Here is a 23,386-nt window from a genome sequence, read left to right as displayed (position 1 = left end):
GGGAGGGGGGAGTAGGGTGGGAGGGGGGAAATGAACTGACAAGGGCTCAAGTAGAAAGCAAATGTTTTGAGAATGATGATGGCAAAAAATGGACAAATGTGCTTGACACAATGGATGGATGGATGGATTGTGATAAGAGTTGTATGAGCCCCCAATAAAATGATTTTTAAAAAAAAAGACTGTGACAGATTAACAGGCCCTCGATAGAAATGATAGGAGAATCTTACTGGAAAACCACAAGCAAAACAAGCAAACAAACAAACAAAAAAAACAGTTAAAACGAGGGGAGGGAAGCATCTACATTTCAGAGAAAGTGCCTATTTTTCTGTTGGTGGGCATGGTGGATGAATGGGGAGGAGCAACCTGAAGCAAGGAACCTAAGAGGCGAATAAAACTCGTTTTATATTCCAGCATAAACACTTGGGATAAGTTTCTACAGAACCCTCAGTAAACCACACCATGGAGTAGGCACAACAAAGACCTGAGATGCTGACCTTACAGGCAACATTATATATCCCCCAAGGGCCCACCAGAGGACTCAACGTGAAAGCCCAACTGAATGGATTGAGCCCTCAAGACTACCTGTAGCCCTTTGACTTGGGATGGAAACTCCCTGGTGGGAGAGAAAACTAAAGATGGCCACCCCAAGACTGTGGAAAGGGTGGTCATCGGACTTTGTTTGGACCCTTGCTTGGTTTAGTGGGCATCAGTGAAAGGGACTCGGACCCACCATATATTTTGTACTTCAGTGCTCTCCTTGCATTAACATGACAAAAATTAATCTGATAGACAAGGATCTGCCCTTGAAAGAAATAGGAAAGTTTCTCCTAGCCCCAATCCCTATGCTTAAGGTAAACGGAGCTCTATCAATTAAGAAACCAGTCTGTACAAAGCAACGTCTCAGGGATTGCAGCTCACAGTTGGACTGTACTCACATACACTCCTCAGAGCAACAGTGTCTTCAACTCCATGGTGTCAGATAAGTTATTAATGTCACCATAGAATTGCCTTATATCTCAGGAGGATGATTGACAATGCTTTTCTTCTTTGTATGTTTTCATCCCCTCCCTTTTCATTTGTCTTATTTATTTGCCTGTTTTGTTTTCTTCGGTTGCCATTCTTGGCTTTTGCTTTTGATTTGTCATAGAATGATCACCAAAGTAAACCAGAGCTGTTTACATCGCATGGACACCAGATGGATCCTGGGTTCCTACTTAATTCTAGCTCAATCCAAGAACAGTTAGTTCTCATAGTCCTGCTCCATACCCACCTTCATGAAGAGAGCACTACAGCAAAGTGTGGTGGAGAAAGCAGATGGTGCCCAGCTATCAATTGGAATTGTTTCTGGGGTCTTAAAGGCTTTTATTCAAATAAGCAGCCACCTAAGGGAGGGATCAACTAAGTCCACACAGAAGAAGCACCCCAGACTGTGTGATCCAATGATGACAATAACAAGATCCAAATGACAAAGAGAAGAGTATCAGAACTTAAATTGTGAACAGACAATTTAGAGAAGACTATGGAGGACAGTGGAAGGCCCGAATCCATATGCAGAGTACCTAATTGGATTTAAACCTCTGCAAGATCCCCTCTGGCCACAGGTGAGGGACTTCAACAGCTATACTGTCAGACAGAGACTATTGTAGACTTGATTATTGTACATCAATTAAGGTATAATGTGATACTTGACCAGTTGACTTCTTTCTGGACCTAACCTAAATTTGCTCTAGGCTTAAATATTTCAATATTTCTCATTTGCTCCATTACAGAAGTTTATTTCTCTGGCTTTTAAAATAATGTTGGTGGCCCTTTCTTTCTAATACTTTAATTTTATTATTATTATTAATTTCTGTGCTTCATTTTTTTACTATTTATGTTTGGTTTATCACTTTATGAAACACATAAGGAAAGCATGGATAAAGACAATAACCCATGCAATGGTTTATTTGGGACGAGGTTGGGGGAGAGGGGAAGGAGAAGGGGAGAGCAAATAATGAATGTCAGAATGGGGAGTGAAGACTAGGACTAATTGTGAAGATGTATGTTCAACTCTTTTAAAAGGTGACAACAATGGAAGTGTATTTTTATATCAAGAAAAATACCACAAAAATAATACTAATCCAAAGTTGACCAATGGCTACTATGGGAGAAATAGGAAGAGCTATTGCTTAGGGGGCATAAAGTTCATGTTAATGGTGCTGTAATAATTTGGAAATGAATATCAATAATGATCACATAACAGAGTATAATTAATAGCACTGAAATATAAGTAGAAGGTGTTTAGTTGGAGAATATTTTGTTGTGCATTTTTACCATTGTTAAAAAAATATTTACCTTTATAATAAGTGCAACAAAGAAGAAAACTTGCTAGAGTTGACTATGGTAATGGCTGTACAACTCTTCATGGTATGATTGAACTTCTGGATTGTGTATGTGGAAGAAGTGCCAATAAAATTGTAGTAAAAATAATAAAACTAAAAAAATTAATAATATTATTGATTAGTCTTTAAACATAGCTCCCAGTACAACCTTTGTAGTCTGTTTCCCAAAACTGATTGAATTCTCCAAAAAAGCACCAAGCCCCAGGCAAAATAGGCTTGCTAGTTTACTTAGAACATTGCTTGACTCAAAGGTAACTTTTTAGCAACTGGTTTCTTCAAGGCTTTTTTTTTTTTTTTAATTTTCACACTTTAATTCTTTTTTTTCCTTTTTTATTAACAATTTATTAGGGACTCATACAACTCTTATCACAATCCATACATATACATACATCAATTGTATAAAGCACATCCATACATTCCCTGCCCCAATCATTCTCAAAGCATTTGCTCTCCACTTAAGCCCTTTGTATCAGGTCCTCTTTTTTTTTCCCCCTCCCTCCCCTTTCCCCCCTCCCTCATGTGCCCTTGGAAATTTATACATCGTTATTTTGTCATATCTTGCCCTATCCGGAGTCTCCCTTTCCCCCCTTCTCTGCTGTCCCTCTCCCAGGGAAGAGATCACATGTGGATTCTTGTAATCAGTTCCCCCTTTCCAACCCACTCACCCTCCACTCTCCCAGCATCGCCCCTCACACCCTTGGTCCTGAAGGTATCATCCACCCTGGATTCCCTGTGCCTCCAGCCCTCATATGTACCAGTGCACAGCCTCTGCCCTATCCAGTCCTGCAAGGTAGAATTCGGATCATGGTAGTTGGGGGGAGGAAGCATCCAGGATCTGGGGGGAAGCTGTGTTCTTCATCGCTACTACCTCACACCCTAATTAACCCATCTCCTCTCCTAAACCCCTCTATGAGGGGATCTCCATTGGCCAACACTTGGGCCTTGGGTCTCCACTCTGCACTTCCCCCTTCATTCAATATTATGTGTATATATATATATACATATATATATATACACACACACATATACATACATATACATATACACATGTATACACATACATACACACATATATATACACACACACACACATATATCTTTTTTTTTTGCATGATGCCTTATACCTGGTCCCTTGGCACCTCGTGATCGCACTGGCCGGTGTGCTTCTTCCATGTGGGCTTATTTGCTTGTGAGCTAGATGGCTGCTTGTTCACCTTCAAGCCTTTAAGACCCCAGACACTATCTCTTTTGATAGCAGGGCACCATCAGCTTTCTTCACCACATTTGCTTATGCACCCATTTGTCTTCAGCGATCCTATCATGGAGGTGTGCAGTCAATGATATGATTTTTTGTTCCTTGATGCCTGGTAACTGATCCCTTCGGGACCACTCAATCACACAGGCTGGTGTGTTCTTCGATGTGGACTTTGTTGCTTCTGAGCTAGATGGCCGCTTGTTTATCTTCAAGCCTTTAAGACCCCAGTCACTATCTCTTTTGATAGCCGGGCACCATCAGCTTTCTTCACCATATTTGCTTGTTCACCCACTTTGGCTCCAGCAGTTGTGTCGGGAGAGTGAGCATCATATAGTTCCAATTTAATAAAATAAAGTATTCATGCATTGAGGGAGTGTTTGAGTAGAGGCCCAAGGTCCTTCCGCCACCTTAATACTTGACCTATAAATATAGACACATAGATCTATTTCCCCATCCTCCTATATATATTTGCATGTACATGTCTTTGTCTAGACCTCGATAAATGCCCTTTGACTCATAGCCCTTTCCTCCATCTCCCTTGACTTTCCTCCTGCCCTACTACCATGCTTCGTCACCACCTGGGCTAAAGTATACCTCTTCTCTACGCAACCTTACCCTTGATCATTCCCCACCAGGCCTGCCACTACCCCCTCTCTACCATTTGGGGTCCCATGTTGTTTTCCCTTGTCCCTGGGTTTGTTAACACCACTTCCTTACCCCCCCACACCCAACCCGAAGTCCCCCCGGAACTGTCAGTCCCGTTGTTTTTCCTCCAGATAGTTCATCCAGCCTGTCCTATTCAGACAGACCTGTGGAGACACTAACATGCACGAAAACAAGACAGAGGAATGCAAAGCAACAGTATACAACCAGATAACAAAACAACAACAACAAACCACTGACAAAGAACAAAACAAAACACTTCCCAAGAGAAAAGCTTGTAGTTAGTTCAGGGATCGTTTGCTGGCCCTTAGGAGCATTTTCCAGTTCAGTCTGTTTGGGCACCACGCCCTGGCCCCAAAGTCCACTTTCAGCATTCCCTGGGAACCTTGCCACTCCATTCCCTTGCTGTTCCGCTGCACTCCCCCAGCGATTTGTTCAAGGCTCATTTTAACAGGAACTTAAGAGCACATACCTGGAAAGCATCCCAATTCCATGAACCTCAGAAATCTGGATTTTAGGAGACTTTAAGTGGCTTCTCAAACCAAACCAGTCGCCATCAAGTCACCTGCCACTCACAGTGACTATGTGTGTCAAGAGTAGACCCGTGCCACATGGGGTTGTAATGGCGCATTTTGTATAAGTGAATTGCCAGGCCTTTATTCTGAGGAGTCTCTGGGGGATCCAACCATTTTCAGCTAGCTTGTTGAGTACATTGACTGGTTTTAGACTCTATCTTCAGTACCAGATAGAAAGCTAGCAGGTAGAGAAAGAAGCATATTTCTGGCTTTTCAAATAATTTCCAGAGATGAGATAGCTGCCTAGGCCTCTAGTCATGCTTGGGACATATTTTTATTTGAACTTGTGCAACACTTTCACATATTTAAGGGAAAAAGTCACAAAGGGGAATCAAATGAAGTGGTTTCCTATAAATCAAATTCAAGTTCAAATCTCCCTACTGGTTTGCCTTTCCTCTTTTAATGCACATCATTTAGAATTAAAGCCTTCCTTGGGGAGCAATGGTAATGGATGAGAATCAACCTTCCCACCTAAAGATATGAATTCAAATCCTGTGATGGTGAAATTAAATTCTATGGGAAACAGCTCCCTCCATGCTTCAGAGACAAATAAAGAACTGAAGAGAGACCTAATCCAATCAGCCAGAACAACTCGTTCCTCAGGACAGTCATTAAGTCAGGTGCAGCAATGGGTGTTTCAACTGCTGGCCCCCAGGGTTAGAGTCTGAGCTTGGAGTAGTCACTTGGAAATGCCAGATACCACGGCTATGTTTATTCCACTTATGCCACTATTACAATTATTATTCCTCGTTCTGGGAACAGGACTTCCAACACCTGCACACTCACATATATGAGGAGGTACCCAAAAAACCCCGGGATTTATTTTTCAAAGCTATGTATTCAAATTGTTTTACAAAACAATCTTATCGTCTTCAAACAACTCTCCATTACACTTAATACACTTTTGAATCTGTGATTCCATTCTTGGAAACATCTTTCAAACTCTTGTTTAGATGGCTGATAGCATCTCCCTCGTTTTTTTCTTCACCTCTTCTACATCATCAAATCGCTGTCCTTTCATGTCCCTCTGCATTCATGGAAACAAAAAGAACTCACACAGAGCGAGGTCTGGTGAGTAAAGGGCATGGGTCAAAAGAGCCATGCCAATTTTTGCCAAAAACTGGTGCACTGAGATGCTTGCATGAGCAGGTGCATTGTGGTGGCAAATCCAGTCCCCCATCCACCCCAAACAGGCCTTTTTTTGTCACACACTGTTACACAATCTTTTCAGAACCTCTAAATAGAAAGCTTGATTAACAGTCAGACCTGGTGAAACAAACTCCAGATGCACTATGAGTTGACATTTTCATCTCTTTGGGAAGTCGATGGATGTTCAGAATGAGGTTTGTCATCAATCAACATTTCACTACTTTTGAAATAAGAAAACTACTCATACACTTGAGTTTTTCCCATAGTGCTGTCATTGTCATTGTGTGTTAAACATCATAAAAGTTTTTGTGGTATTTTTCCTGAGCAGGAAACACAATTTAACAGCCACACACTGTCCTTTTAAATCCGTCATGACAAAAAACAAGCTTAGAGTGAACCTGCTTTTATGAAAAAATTCACTGTGACCAGAGAGAAATTTCCAGGCAACACCACTGAGTGCACTAATTCAGAGTGAGTTGCTGGATGCTCTCCTAGTGGGAAAAAATGATTGCTATGAAAGCTCTGCCCGGTGGAGCTATTTTGTTTGTTTGTTTGTTTGTTTTTTGTGGGTAGTCCTCCATCTTTTCCTTAGTCTGCTCAGAGAAGAATTCCATCTGCAGGGGTCAAACTATTTTCTATTTATAGACAATGCGTAAGAGACCATTAGTCCTGAAAGAGCTGAGAGTTCTTGCTCACATCTTCCAAGGAGTCTCCAACACCAGTCGTTTCAGATACCCCTAAAGGTGGACCTCTCTTACTCTGAAAATTCACACTAATGTGTAAATTGAGAATTTATGCTTCCTTTGAGTGGGCAGGAATTAAAAACTGGGAATCTGAAAAGATTGAAGGGTACCAACAATCTTGGAAGGGGAGAGGAAGGTAAAAAAGACTGAAAAGTTTGTCTGGAAACTGATCTGCTCTGTAAACCTTCCTCAACTCACAGCAAAAAGAAAAGAAGGGAGGAAGGAAGGAAGGAAGGAAGGAAGGAAGGAAGGAAGGAAGGAAGGAAGGAAGGAAGGAAGGAAGGAAGGAAGGAAAGAAAAGACCTTGTCTGAGGAGAAACTCCTTCTGACTTTCCAAAGGTAGCCCTTGAAGCAGAGTGTGGATTTGGCTCTTTCTAATCCCATGCTCCGAAAGACTAAGCACTGCGCAGATAGGAAGCTTCCCACTTACCTGGCAGGGTTTATGCCAAGACAATTATGGTTGCTGAAGGGGAACAAAGGCATAAAATAATGTCTTCCCAGGAAATCCAAACAAGAGGGGGTGGGGAAAGGCTTCACTCTAATTAGGTATTTGGCTTCAATGTATTTCAAATTGAGGTTTCCAATATGGTTTTGTTCCCTTCTTGAAAGGACTAATTATACTGATGTTTCCAAAAAATCCACGTGATTTTTGCATGAGTTGTATTAGCGTGTTTTCCAGAGAGTGGGCATGAATTAAAAGTAAGACCAGTTTCATTCAAAAATATTTGGTTGCTTTATTTTCAAACTCTGGAAGTAGGAGCATTCATATTTATAGATCCCTGTGTACACACAGAAATGTGCAGAGAAGCAGCCAATGTCTGCTTTTGGCTTTACTTCCAAGGAAACCAGAGGAATTACTCATGCACAAATAAGGACAAGTAGCTGTCTTCGCCATTGTAGGGAGTAAACTTATGAAAATATAAAACTTTCAAGTGGTATCAATACACAACGGCATGTATTTGTGTAGTTGCTTATTAGATTTATGAAATTGTGCTCTTTTTTGTCATGCAGACTCTTTAGGGAGCCAGTGCAAAATAATTTTTAATTAAAATAGATCGCAAACAGCATTGACTGCCATATATTAGCATCAGTAAGTAACCATAATAAAGGGAAGGCTTTTCCTCACGGGGGCTTTGCCAATCAAGGCAAGCAGAGAAAATGAAGATCCTCCAGGGGAAAGCTCTGCTCCTCTTTCCCTGAAGGCTGAATTTCTAAACGGTAGTTGGAGCGCTTCACTTCACGCTAATTGTGACGATGGAGCATGGAGAGAAGTGTCATTTCCAAGACTGGGGGTCAAGTTGCTGGGGAACGTAGAGGCCTGAGTCTTATTTAGAATCCAGCTAAAACTGGAAAGGGCAGCTTAACCTCACTAAGGTCCTCAAATCTCCACACTTTACCCCACTTGGCAGACACAGGGGACATGCTTTATTCCCAGAGGACTTCTAGGGTGCCACCTTTGCGCTTAAATTGTAACTAAGTACTGATAGAGTCTTGAAAATAGTTAGCAATGTGAAGGTACCTAAAATGCTGTACATCCTACCGTCCTGTCCGTTTTGACTTTTAGACGCTCATTTAGAAAAGCACCCTCCTGATAACCTCCAGCTTTGATTGGAAGAAAAAGAGCAAGAGATCAGCAGGCTCCCCCTTAAGGGCAGAACCCCCAGAAACCGCCAAGGATGGCAAATAAGCAATAGGATCAGGGTGCAGAGGGCTTAAGCAGCTGTGAACTGTTTGATGATGCAAATTGACATGACCCAATGCTGTTCAACTATAAGACCATTGCCTTAGGTCATTCAACTCTATTTGTTGTTAAATCATTTGTTAGCGATAAGGAGGATTTCTGTTATTGTTTTGCCTATCCAACAACCATGCCTCTTTCTGCAGTGTTCCTTTGTGGAGCATCTTTTGCAATCTGAGTCAGAAATAACTCTAACCAGCACCAGCTCCAGGACTGGGCATGTTCTCTATGCCTAGCTGGTTGCAGTATTTGGACCTCTTGTCTGTAGTGTGCATGAGTGCACACACATACATAGACCATTGAACTTTTGCCCAAATGAGGACAGAACAAATGCTTCTTTCCTGGAGAAGTGGGGAATTGCTAAGATGTGAATATGAAGCTATCGTGGACTTTGATACTGAGGTTATAAGACATCTTTGTCTGAGTTTCTCCCAGGCCCAGACTTTTTTTTAAATTCTGGGAAACCTTCAGGTTTCATTTATGAAGAGATCTAGCCAACTGTTAATTTACTATTATGTCAGGCCATGGAAAAACCATAGACCTTGACTTGTTTTGCCACTTGATTTTGAATCCCTAAGAGTAGATGCTGGGACATGCTATATCCATATCTTCAATACCTACTTGAATGTCTGGCATATTACAGATAAGGCAGGGGAAATATATCAAATGAGAAAATAAGCAATTAAATTTCATTAACAAATTGAGACAATGAGCAGAATACTACAACAAAGCATGAGATAAAAGACAATCCCCAAAGGAAGCTATGATGCGCAAAGTCAAATGATGCAGACTGATGTGGTAACTGAGCAGAAACACATCCTTTGGACAAAGAATTTGAGAGTATTGTTTTGTTTCTGACTGTTCTCAGTTAAGCCAATTTAAATGGAAAGATGGAAGCAGAAGATCAATTAAAGAGAGAGAAGTCTAGAGAGAGGTGTGGCAGTTATAGAATTTCCTGTCAACTTGAGTAGAGAGGTCACAGCCAATGGTACCTCTGTGTGGGCATGGCCTGCTCCTGGGGATTCTGGGAGGTCATAGACTGGTATCAGACATATGGGTTAATATCAGACTTATGGACTTGATCTAGACGGGGCTGGGATATTTTCTTAACATACAATTACTCTTTGATATAACAGCTCTTTCTAATACACAAATGAGTGTCTATGAATTTGTTTCTCTAGTGAACCTGGAGTAACACAAGCGGTAAGGAATTGGAAGAATGGTACAAAATCTCCCAAGGGTTTGAAAATGATGGAAAGGGGAGATAAATTTATAGCTTAAGGAGTTCTCTTGAGGATGGGGAAAATTTTTAGTCTATTTGTAGCATAAAAGGAAGAAACCAAACAGTGAACAGCTGATGGTGTAGCAATATCAAACTCAGAATGCATAATACAAACCATCTTTTCCCAAACTGCTTTCAACTCAAACACAAACCACAGCCCTAACTGCATTCACTTACATGGTTGCAAAGTAGGTAAACCATTCTCCCCACATGGTTACAGGGGCTTTCGTTGCTGTCAGCTCCCAGACTGCACGTGTATCAATGTGTGCCAGCAGACAATTTAATAGGGAAGAGAGTGACTTCCTGTGGTTAACTTCATCAGAGTTCCTTTACCTTCCACCTCTTCTTGCCCCAGACGGGGAGTAGTTCACCTTCTTCAGGACCGGTTCATGAATTAATCAGAGCTGAAATGGAAACTATTGGCTGACAATAGCTAAAGACATAATGGTCTCTAACACACACACACACACACACACACACAGACACAAAGATGCACACAGGCACCCAAGAACTTGAACTCTTAGAATACAAAAGCCTTCTGACCTCCAAGAATCTAATCCTAAAGGACATGTTGGGAAGGTGAGAACTTGAAACTTGATATTTTGGGACAGAAACCTACCTTCCTTTGGAAAACAAATATTTGTTAGGGTTTTGGTTAAAGTTTATACTACAAGTTAGGTTCCAATTTGATAATTTCCACAAAAGTTGTTCCATGCCATTAGTTTTATGCTTCCCAGTATGTCAGCATTCTCTTTATTATATTCTGATTGTTCCACTTACAATATTCTAGATTCCCTGCTCACTTATATCCTGGTCTTTGACCTTGTGGTTTCTTACAGATGGTGTTTTAGTAGAGTGCTGTTCTTATGACTAATAGTATTCTTTAGCTCATGTGCTGCTGTGCACATGTGCTGCTATGTTGCTAAACATTGATCTCAGGAGATAGTGTAATTCAAGGTTTCAAGAATGTGTCAGGTAAATAGTCTCAAGATTTTTGGTCTTAGATAATTTAGTTAGTCTGATTGTTTTCTGTTTTTATTTTAATTTTGCTCTACATTTTTTTCTACTACCTGAGAACATCTATTGTGACCCTGGTTAGAAATATCAGGGGTGGTAGTCAGGCACCATCTAATTCTTCTGGTCTCAGGGTAACATAGGCCATGGTTCACGTAGGCTATCATTCTTAGCTATGCTCTTTTGCATGATACTTTTCAGGCAATGTCTTATCATAGCTATTCCATGTAAATTACAGACACTCTATTTCTGTACTGGGGATTCACCAATTTTCAGGTACATAATTCAGGTATAAGCCTGAAAGACGTGACTATAGCCCAACTACAATGGATTAAGCATCATAAATCGTTGGTTAAACATTTAGGCCAGCAATTATTAGCCAATTAACCTTGGGTATACTAAAGTTTTCCAAGTGTGGTGCTGACAAAGACAATGAATACACATAATGTGGATAGTGAAAAGAATCCACATATCTGTGTCAGAGGCAAAACAGCCAAAATATCCTTAGGCCTGCACGGTGAGATGCCAATATGCTTACTTTGGATATGTCATCATTACAGACAGTTGTAGAAAAGGACATCATATTTAGCATAAGACCAATGAAAATGAAGGAACCCTTCAATGAGACCCATTGGCACAATATCCACAACCATTACTCAAACATATCAGTGACCCTGCAGATGGTGCAGGACTGGGAAACATTTTGTTCTGTTTACATAAAGTTGTTATCAAAAATGAAATGGAATGCATTAAGAAAAATCCACAAGAGTCAAAATATTTTGGCTCTAAATATGAATTTTGAGAACATCTCAAGAACAGATTTGATTCACTGAAAACTAGTGATGTAATAGTCAAACTTAAAAATAAAAAAGAAAGAAAACTAATGACAGAAGATATGATGTGAACATCAAGAACCCCATCCATGAAGAAAACAAAATATTATTAGAAAGACAGGAAAGAATAAAGATCCATGTGGATGTCAGAAGAGATATGAAATTTCCTCTTAATTGTAGAGTAGCTAAAACACATGAAAAAGATGTTGAAGTCAAAGAGATGAATTGACAATTCCAAATGGCAGCTAGAGAAGATAAAGTAAGATATTATAATGAAATGTGCAAAGACTAAGAATTGGGAAAAACAGAAAGGAAGAACACATGCAACATCTTAAACTGAAAGAACTAAAACTATCATTCAAACCCCTATTTGTAATATTGAAAGATTCTATTAATAAAATATTGAGTGATGCAGGGAACATCCAAAGAAGATGGAAAGAATACACAGAGTCACTGTACCACCATTTCAGGAGGCAGCATATGAGCAAGAACCAATAAGAATCAATGGTACTGAAGGAATAATTTTAAACTACACTGAAATCATTAGTCAAAAATAGTATCCAGAAACTGGTGAAATACCAACTAACATGTTTCAACGAGCGAATGAAGCCCTGGAAACACTAGTTCATCTATGCAAGTAAATTTGGAAGACAGCTACTTGGCCAACTGACTGGAAGAGAACCATATTTGTATGCATTCCAAAGAAAGGTGACCCAACAGAATGCTAAAATTATAGAACAGTATCATTAATATCACATGCAAGTAAAATTTTGCTGAAGATCATCAAAGAATGGTCCATTGATGGGTCATTGCCAAAGGTTCAGGCTGGATTCATAAGAGGACAAAGGATATCATTGCTGGTGTCAGATAAACCTTGACCGAAAGCAGAGAATACCAGAAAGATGTTTCCTTGTGTTTTATTAATTATGCTAATGCATATATCTATGGGATCATAACAAACAATGGATAGCCTGGAGAAGAATGGGAATTCCAGAACATTCACTGTGCTCACGAGGAACTTGTGCATGGATCAAGAGGCAGCTGGGCAAAAGAACAAGGGAATACTGCATGGCTAAAAACAGAAAAGTGTGAGTCAGGGTTGTATCCGCTCACTATACCTATTCAATCTGTATATTGAGAAAATAATCAGAGAAGCCTGACTTATATGAAGAAGAATATGATATCTTAATTGGAGGGAGGCTTAGTGTCTACCTGTGATACACAGATAATAAACCTTGTTTGGTGAAAGTGAGGAGGACTTGAAGCACCTTTGATGAAATATTGAAGCCTTTAATATGAATTACAACTCAGTGTAAAAAAGAACAAAATCCTCATAACTGGACCAATAGAAAACATCATGATAAATGGAGAAAAGATTGAAGTTGTCAAGTATTTAATTTTGCTTGGATCTACAAGCAATGCTCATAGAAACAGCAGTCAAGGAATCAAAGGATGTACCAATTTGGTAAGTGTCCTGCACAGGCCTCTTTAAAGTGGTGAGAAGCAAGGATATTACTTTGAAGAATAAAATGTGCCTGGCCTAAACCATTGTATTTTTCATTGCCTCTTATGCATGTGAAATTTGGACATTGAAAAAGAAACCTGATGAAGAATCAACGCTTTTGAATTGTGGTGCTGGAGAATGATAGTAAATACATCTTGGTCAGGAAAAAGGACAAACCAATCTGCCTTGGAGGAAATGCAGCTAGGATGTTCCTTAGAGGCAGGAATGGCCAGACTGTGTCACACATATTTGGATATGTTATCTTATCAGAAGAGACCAGTCCCTAGATAAGGACATCATACTTGGTCATGTAGCAGGGCAGTGAAAACAAGGAAGACACTTGGCTAAATGGATGAACACAGTGACAGCCACAATGGGCTCAAACATTAAAACAATGGTGAATATGGTACAGGCAGCCTTTTGTTCTGTTGTACATACTGTCACTATGAGTCAGTACACACTCAATGGCACCTAACAACAACAACATGCATAGGTCATCATGATTATGAGGTCACTCAGCAGTAACTAGCAACAACCTTGGGAAAAGAGCTGTACTACACTTCAATCCCCTCACCTGTAAAATAGAATGAACAATGAATAAAGAAGACTGAAGAAGAATTGATGCATTTGAATTATGATGCTGCAGAATATTGAATATACCATGAATTTTCAGGGAAAAAAATGGACAAATAGGTCTTGGGAGTATAGCCAGAATGGTCCTTAGAAGGACGATGAAATGTCATTCACGTATTTTGGACATGTTACAGAAGGGACTAGGTGAAGGACATTGGCCTTGGCACAGTAGAAGACCAGAGACAAAGAGGAAGGTTTAAGTGGGAAGCCCCGACACAGTGGCTGCATCAGTGGACTCAGGCATTAAGAGTGATGTGATGCTCGTATGAGAAGAGGCAATGTTTTGTTCATGTTGTACATAGGGTCTCAGAAACAACACACTGATACATAACACCAAAAAGGCATGATAAAAACAATGCCAACATCAAAGTACTATTATTATGCATATTAATGAAATCATATATCACAGAGTAGCTTCAAAAAGTTCATGGAGAAATGGAATTTGAAGATAATGAAATTTTTCTAGGGCTCTTCGAAATCCCCTTGTATGGTCTGCATGTAATAAAGGTGAACATACACTATTACCCCGAATATAAACCTTATTTTTATTTATGTATTTATTTAAATAATTTTATTGGGCTCTTACAGCTCTTATCACAATGCATCCATCCATCCATTGTGTGAAGCACATTTGTACATGTGTTGCCATAATCATTTTCAAAACATATTCTTTCTACTTGAGCCCTTGGTATCAACTCACTTTCCCTCCTCCCCAACCCTTCCTCCCTCATGAACCTCCGGTAATTTATAATTTTTTTTTCATGTCCTACACCAACCGCTGTCTCCCTTCACCTACCTCTCTGTTGTCTATCCCCCTGTAAGGGGGTTATATGTAGATCATTGTGATTGGTTCTCCCTTTCACACACCCCCCAACTTGCCCCACCCTCCTGGCATCCTACTCTCATTACTGGTCCTGAGGGGTCTATCCATCCTGGATTCCCCGTACTTCCAGCTCCATCTGTACCAGTGCACATGCTCTGGTCCAGCTGAACTTGCAAGGTAGAACAGGAGTCATGATAGTCAGTGAAGGCAGCATCAAAGAACTAGAGAAAAGTTGTATGTTTCCTCAGTACTATATTACACCCCGACTGGCTGTTTTCTTCCTTGTGACCCTTCTGCAAGGGGATGGCCAATTGTCTACAGATGGGCTTTGGGTCTCCACTCCATCTTCCCCCTCATTCACATCAATATGATTTTTTTGTTCTGAGTCTTTGATGCCTGATACCTGATCTCACTGACACCTCATGATCGAGCTGATGTGGGCTTTGTTGTTTCTCAGCTAGATGGCTGCTTATTTACCTTCAAGCCTTTAAGATCCCAGATGCTATATCTTTTGATAGTCGGGCACCCTCAGCTTTCTTCACCACATTTGCTTATGGACCCATTTTGTCTTCAGCGATCATGTTGGGAATAAACCACACTTTTAGATATATAACTAATACATATTCTACTATGATCCTCTGAAGCTAAACATCCTGTTAATGAAGAAAGATTTTAAAATACAAATTGATGACAGATACATTTAGATGAGTTAGTAAGGGCAGAAATGATTGATGGCTGCTTTGAAACAACGGTTTGATGAAGAAGAAAATGCAGTCTAAGTGAGAACTGTGATGCACATAGGATAAAAGTTTTGGGAGAAAAAGTAGCAGATACAAAAGGCAAATTCACTTGTTTGCCAATATGACCTGGCCTCTATATGAACAAGGTCAACATCCAAGAAAGGGCCTAGTCTCCAAATCAAGTGCATTGGGGGCACATCCTGCTTGGACACAGCTCTTGAGAAGGCAGAAGCAGGCAAATATTTCAGAAAAATTAGGATCACTAATATCAGTGACAAAGAGCCATTCCTTGAGTTAAAGGACCAGGTAGTAGTTCCTCCCACAGTCAACACACCCCCTTACAAGTAAGTCCAAATCAAGCCTTCTCCAACACACCCCCTTACAACTAAGTCCAAATCAAGGCTTCTTCAAATGAACCACTGTAGTTCTATAGTTACTGCAAACATATACCGTTATTTTTCCAATGATAAGCATAGCATGAGAGGCCTCAAGTTTATGTCTATAGTACAATATAAGACAAAATTTAAAATTCATAGCCATTGAGTCAATTCCAACAGCAAAAACACTGTAGACTATACTCTTCCATGATTACTAGGATGGAAATGTACAATAAAAGCAAACAGACCTGCAAACAATTAGATCAATGCCAGGCCAACAATGAGATGCCACATAACACTCCTAAAATGGTTGTAATAAGAAAGACAGAAAATAACAAGTGTTGGTAAGAATGTGAAGAAGTGGGAATTCTCATATATCTATCATGTAGACATGTAAAATGGTGAAGCCACTTGGGAAAAACATGTTCATAGTTTCTCATAAAGTTAACTCTAGACTTCATATGACGCAGTACAGTCTTTCCATTCTTAGTTATCATAAAAAGCATTAAAAATAAATGTTCAATCCAAAACTTGTACATGGATGTTTATAGTAGCATAATTAACGATAGCCAAAAGATTAAAATGCAAAGGTTCATCAACTGATGAATTTATAAACAAAATATATGATATTCATATAATGGAATATGATTCAGACATAATGAATATTGAAGTATGGATACCTTTGACAAAATAAACAAAATTTGAAAGCATGCTAAATGAAAAAAGTTAGATACGAAGGAGCACATATTGTATGACCCCACTTATATGAAATGTTCAGAATAGGCATATCTATCAAAATAAAAGTGCACTAGTGATTCCTAGGAGCTTGGAGGACAAAAGAACTGGGAGTATCTGTTAAAGGGCACAATAGACTCCTTTTTACTTGATGAAAATATGGAATTAGTAGTAGTTGTTACACACTTTATGACTATACTAAAAATCATTGAATTGTACACTTGAAAATTCTGAAGTTTATAGTATATAAATTATATCTCAATAAAAAAGATATTTGACTTAATTGCAATCTGAGTTATAGACTCAAATTCACAACTGCTACTATGTAAAGCAATTTTATAGACTTGGCTCAATTTTATAGACTGAATAAATGAGACCTATTATTAGAAATTATTTCAAGATAGGATTTGATCATTACATAAGTCTCTGTAACTCTATTTCTCACTAGGCACAAAGTGGTAGCCAACTGTGGAATATTTAAATTCTGGTTTCTTGTTTCCAAAGCTGACAAAGACCTGTTTTCACTTGTTGGCTTTTGATCTGGACAAGGAAACTATTTTCTTTTCCTTGAATGGTCCCCGAAAGCCAGACCCAGCAGCAGTGGGAAAGGCCTGCTAATCAAACTCATCCAGCCTTCAATCAGTATCAGGATGGTAACTCTTTCTGTGCTGATACTCAATGACTATGCTAGAAAGGGCAAGATTTCCATTTTAAAGCTTGCTGATGCTATCATATGGGCAAGGAGAGTGGGGAGCGTGGAACAGACGGCATGGTTTAAAGGATTTAAATGTTTCAAAGGGGCTGGAGAGCAAGAATGGTCAAAGAAAAGCAATAAACTAAGAGTCAGCATAGTAAAGCTGACATTGGGAGTTCATGTAGGGATTAGGAGGGAGAGAAACTGTCCTGGAAAATGTCCTTCCAAGTTAAGCAAGTTAAGCATCCAGCCTCATGTCTCCCAAACCGAGAGACAGATTTAAAAACAATAAAACTGTGACCCAACGCTAAGATCATGGGTCCTTTTCTTCCAAAAGTTAAACAGACAGTCCCTTGATAACAGGAATGGTATTATTACTGTAGGAGTGGGTTCCATTGTGGTACGCACTGCTTCATATTTTTGTTTAGGGCAAAAGTTTTTAAGAGTGTGGCTTATTCCTGATGAAATAAAAAGATTCTGAATAGAATAGAAGTAGTCAACATTATTATGGGGCATTCGAGAAAGCAATTTACTTGCAAATGATTTTAAAAGCTACAGCTAATAACCCACCTTATTGTATATAGTCCTCGCCACAAAGCTGCCCTGAGTAATCAATTAATATGAGGAAAGAGCGCAGGAGGACCTCTAGCATTACCCACAATGACTACAATACAATAAGCACATAAAATAATTCCATTGGACCTTTGGACAGCCTGGGATGATTAGACAGTTTTCCTAAAATCTATCATTTAGTGTTGCTGTGTACTAAAATAGTGTAATGAGGTATAATTACATTGTTCTAAGAAATAAAATTGATGCAAAGACCAAAAGTTCAATAACAGAAGTTCTTCTGTGTGCTTTATTTGGGGCAATTTTCTTAACCTCTAATCAAATTATAGAATACTCATGCACACAAGCCCCACAACTAACGTGACTAGTCTGTGAAACAACAATGTCAGATTTTACCTGAATGTAGCCATGGGTATCAAAGACACAGTAACACTCACAAATGCTGATGATACAATGTTAAGTTGGGGGAAAAATCACAATACACACATGCCATTCATCCAGGAAACATGCTTTCTTCTAGAATGATGTCTATAGTTAAGGGAAACACAATGTGATTCCATTGTACATTCAGAATCATTAAATCCTACTTCAAACAATTAGTGAAAGAACAGATTTTATATGCCCATGGAACTGAATGATCCACGTGCCCCATTTCAGTTACATGCCTCCTGAAAATAACACTTTACAAAACAAAACCTCTTCCACTAAATGCAGCTCACCACCTGGCATGATCCCTCCAACTCTCCCCTCACTATCTAGATCACCAATGAATAATATTCCCAGTTGAGTCTCCTTGATTTACAGGGAATTCTCAATTGAGTTGCAACTGGAGGCAAGCACTGGGAGCTAGTAATGTCTTTTACAAATAGCCAGCAATTTATCTTTACCTTGGCCCTCAGCATCTCCTAGCTGTCATTCAGCCAATCCAACCAGAAAAAGGGAGTTAGATTAAGAATGATGGAAATGTTTGACTCCTTCTAACATCAATGCTTGGAACAATTGAAAGGGAGAGTGACAAGGGAGGTGTTTGGGAACAAAGGTCTTCCCAGTTATAAATTATTTGATACATACCTCCAACTATTAACTTTCTTTTTCCTTTTCTCAACTATTAACTTTCCTTTGTTTCATCCACAAAGTGGATTGGTGGCAATGTTGAAAAGCTAACACCAAGATTAGTGGTTCAAACACCCAAGCCATTCCCTAGGATCAAGAGGAGGCTATCTCTTCCCATCATGATTTACAAAGCCCCAGAAAACTTCTTATCAACTTAATTCAGTGGTAGTGGGTTTGGTGTTAAGTTTTGTTTCTTACCAAGAAGGGCATTTGTCTTAGTAATTGGACTGACAGAACTTCCCTCCGGTGCCCACTTGCCACCACTGTCATAAGTGCAATCACCCTCTTTGCTCATGGCCTCTAAGGACAATTCAGAAAAATGTCCACATTAACTATATCATATCATATAATAAAGATATACAAGCTATATCTTATATTTAGTTTATTATTACTGTAATTCAAGGATATGATTGGCAATCTTAAGGCATGAGAAAAACATTGATTCCTGTCTTTAGATAGAACTTTGGTTGTCATCAATAGTTTCCTGGATATCTAGCATGACAAGATGTTTTAGAAGATTCGTCGTGAACATTTTGGCCTCAGACTTGAAATCACACATTTTTGTAAGAAGTCTTGGTGTTGTTTTTTTTTTTTTGCTGGGAATGGTACTTTGCACCATAATGTGAGCATTTAACCTTGCCTAGAAATGACAAAATTCTCCAGAAAAATAGCATTTCAAACATGCACAGTTATCTTTTTGAATCATAACCCTTTCAATCCTTTTTTTATTTATAAGCTCTCTAATGCTTTAAAAATAATTTTTGTATCCAACTCCATCAAGCTACTTGAATATAGAAGTTTTCCTATAGGTCTCTTCATTAGAACCACATTGAATTTATAGACTCCTTTTGAGACTTATGTATTTTTTTAAATTGTCAAAATGCCATTTGGCCCTTTATTTTTGGACATGGAGCATTCCTGGATAGTATTTAAATAGAAGTAGCACACAGATGGTTTCACGTACTGACCGGCGCACCGCTGCGCTGCAAGTTAAGGTATCCAGGAAGTTTCAAACTGATGATCTCGAGAAGCCCAACAAATTTGCTTTCTGTTTGTTTTTACCAAGGAAAAGCCTTTTCATTTGCAAATAACACATTTCACAGGCAAAAACAACTGAAATCTTGTCTTAAGTGAGGTACACACCAAATCCACATGAAGATTTTAGAGGGAAAATAAAGCCCCCAAACAAAGTGAAGCCGTATGCCTTTAACAACTGCAGAACAGAGGGAACCCTGGCGTTGGGGTTTCTCACCCATCTCAGCACTGCCACGCTTCAGTCAGATAGTTCCTCTTCTCAGCAAGACCATCCTACGGAGGGCCACTGGTGTGGATTTTCCCACTCTTTTGTTTTCTGTTCTTAAAACGACACCCTAATGTCTAGATTCTACAAGTCACCTTCTTAACATTTGTTGTTTGTATACACACACAAAATACAATGTTTTTTTTTTCAGTGGCAACTGTTCACAGTCATGTTAAAGAGGTTTTCAAGAAGTTTGGGGAATTGCTAAGGTTAAGAAACTCACAATGGGGACTGAATTCACCTCATCCACCCACAAGTGCTCCATCCTTCCAGTCTCATAGCAACACAACAGCATTGAAAAGCCTCCAAGAATGAGTCGTACAGACTGTGGCTAACAAACGTGGGCTTCAAAGACCCATGGCTGTGGGCAATGGTCACTGCATAAATAACAGCGATCGCCCGCAGGGAGAAACTACATTCGACAACGGTCAACGCAGGGTGAGATCAACAGGTAATTCTGGGTGAGACTTGAAGCACAACAGTACTTAGTGACATCAGCGAGGCCACAAGTGAAGGGAGGGGAGAGCGACTTAGCGCCAAGGTGCGGGGTAGCAGCTGACTCGGGCATGGCACATCTGGGACATTCTGCTCAGAATGCAAGAAGGCAGTTACCGAAGACGAACTCATGCGCTGAACGTGTGGCGTTTCTCTGCCCCATCCTCAACAGAGAGAGGGGCGTTAGTGCCGCCAACGTAAAAAGGGTCCTAAAGAAAGCTGAAGACAAAGGCTTCTCCCTGGGCAAACCTGTGCCGTCGGATCAACAAAGTGCTCAGACAGGGCCAGCCACAGGGGCATGGTGGCCACTGACACCCGGGCATGGCAAGGGTTGCTGCCATGAAGTCAGCCACTTGAGTACCAAGCAAAGAGAGACTGACTCTCTCAGGTCCTTAACCAGCAGCAAGCATCCAGCTTCACAATCTAACAGAGCAGGTGCTCCGAAGATGCTGATCATGAACGGACCGTCTCACGAGAGAAACCTGCTGGTTGTATGAGATGGTCACTGAGTGCTCCCAGTAAAGACTTGAGTACGGGACTTACATTAGCTCAGAGACTTGTATTTCCCGAAAGAAAACTTGGGAACATTTGGAATCTCTAGTGAATGGTGTAACATTAGAAACGGGCCAAAAGAGACCCAGAAAACGTTTGGCCCTTCAGCACCCAAAGCTCCCCAAACACAATGTGCAAGCCTCTGGGCTGCCGGGGTGTTTCCGGGGCCTGAGAAGCTGCATACCTGAGCAGCATCGCTACGCTCTCACATCTGAAACAGGTGCGGAGTTTCCACACTCAGGGTTTGCAGCGTTTGCCCCTCTCCTCAAAGGAAAACGCTGAGGGATGACAGAGGTAGCATCCTTACTAAACTAACTTTAACAACAACTAAACTTATTTGCAATCGTCTCCGTAAAACTATCGCCCACCTTCCAAAAGGTACTGCCCGGCCTCCTTCTATCAGGTTTCAGAATCCTCGGTGTTATCCGGGTCCGTTTTGTTCCTGGGAGAACACGGGAGAAGAGGCCAGGAACTCACACACACACACACACACCCGCCCCAGGCATCTACTGCAACATCAATGAGGGAATCTGGGGTGATCCCCGCAGAAAAACGAAGAAGAGGAAGTGGAAGACCTCCAGCAAGGCAAAAACACAGCCGGTCACTGAGCCACAGCGAGACATGAGTCGATTCAGTCTTGGGTCTGGGGGTCACACAGCTTCGCCGGTCACCGGTCATACGCTTTTTCGGTTCCCTCCACCACGTTCCTCCGGGTGTGGAAAGTGTTGAGGATGCTATGGGTCTTCTCTGGGGCGGGCAGTTCTCCCCACTTCAGTTGGGAAGCTGCCTTTTCCAGTCCTTGACATAAGGATTTTACGGAAGGCACACATAAAATAATGAGACTTTCTGGAAGCACGTCAGGAATTCCACCAACCCGGTTACTTAACAACCTGTAAACCACAACTGGCTGCTTCCACCATCGCCATGCAGAACGCTCCGGTAAGGGAGGTAGTAAGAAAAATATGTCCTTGAACCAAGACGTTCCGAACATCCTGTGTTCTAAAGCTCCCAAGGGACGCACCCTGTCCTGTAGCTGGTATCGTCCCGCACCTCTTCCAAAAGTATTCTCGTTGGTCCTTCTCCTCCAATCATGAAGTTCAAATCTGGATGGTTCAGACAGAGCCCAGGGATTCTGCCACGAGGCAAGTCCGTCCTTTTCTGTAAACAAGCCTGCTGATGACCACGGTCATCACCACGTTTTCTTGCCTTTGAAACGGGTCGGGAGTAAAGTCGGTAGGACCTACGGCATTTGGAATGACAGACCCGATCTCTGGGTTCAGCGCTGCCCTGAGGATGGTGCAGGAGACACGGAGGATGTGGTTCGCATGGCACAGAGACACGGACAGAAGCGTGTTGGTTGGCACCGAGCTGACCTCAGCAAAAGCAGATAGGGAAGGGTCCGTGAAGACTGTCTGGAGCCCCATCGTTTTGCCGTGAAAAGGGGCGTCATGGGCCATGGCAGAAAACGAGCTGTGGGCTTGGGTCATATTGACCCTCTCCTGAACCAATATGTGGCAGACCGGGGAAGAGGGTCGTGGCTGTCCACTGGTTGTACGTGACTTTCAGAGGCAAGTCTCAGACTTTGAGGCTATTGCTGAGGTAGAGGACACTTTCGGATTTCCCTAAGCCGGGGTCATGATTATGACCCTGTGCCCTCGTGTGATAGGCTCTGAGAGAGCTGGTAAATGTGGCTTTCCACGCCTCCCATGTTGAGCAGAAAAGATCAGACACGACTCAGATGCAATGGCTTGGAGGTTGAGGGTGGGACATTGCTCAGTGCAGGCCAGCGCACCTGGCGGAGGCAGGCTGGGCTCCACTCCTGTGCTGCAGGCCATTCTGGGGAGGGTTAGGCATCAGTCTCCCAGCGGCCCCACCCTGGTGCGTGTTGTCTGCTACCCGTAAACCCCACCACCCATGGCCGCAGCCAATCACTAAGTCGAGACTTGTGTCTTTTTGATATGACACTTTTATATAATTCAAGCAAGCTTTATATTTACATTTATTCAGACCTCTTTGTGTTGTTTAATAAAATTTTATAATTGTATCAGCAAGAGGTCCTCACCGCTTGGGTGGGAGGGAGGGATGGGGAAAAAAGGAGGTCCGCACCTATGTATTTGCTTTTCTTTACATTGTTCTTGACTGGCTTTGTATTATAGTTGTACTAATCTTTAAAACTAATTGAGGGACCCTTTTGGTCTTTCTAATTTCAATTTTACA

General features: G+C 40.9%; 1 pseudogene; it reads right to left on the bottom strand.

The window, feature by feature from the left end:
* Nucleotides 1-21,232: 21,232 nt before the first annotated feature.
* On the bottom strand, nucleotides 21,233-22,877 carry LOC142440066 (phosphatidylinositol N-acetylglucosaminyltransferase subunit A pseudogene; annotated as a pseudogene).
* Nucleotides 22,878-23,386: the final 509 nt, after the last annotated feature.

Source organism: Tenrec ecaudatus, chromosome 2, assembly GCF_050624435.1.
Source record: "Tenrec ecaudatus isolate mTenEca1 chromosome 2, mTenEca1.hap1, whole genome shotgun sequence".
In the NCBI taxonomy this organism is placed as follows: domain Eukaryota; kingdom Metazoa; phylum Chordata; class Mammalia; order Afrosoricida; family Tenrecidae; genus Tenrec; species Tenrec ecaudatus.
This window is presented reverse-complemented; position numbering and strand designations above follow the sequence as displayed.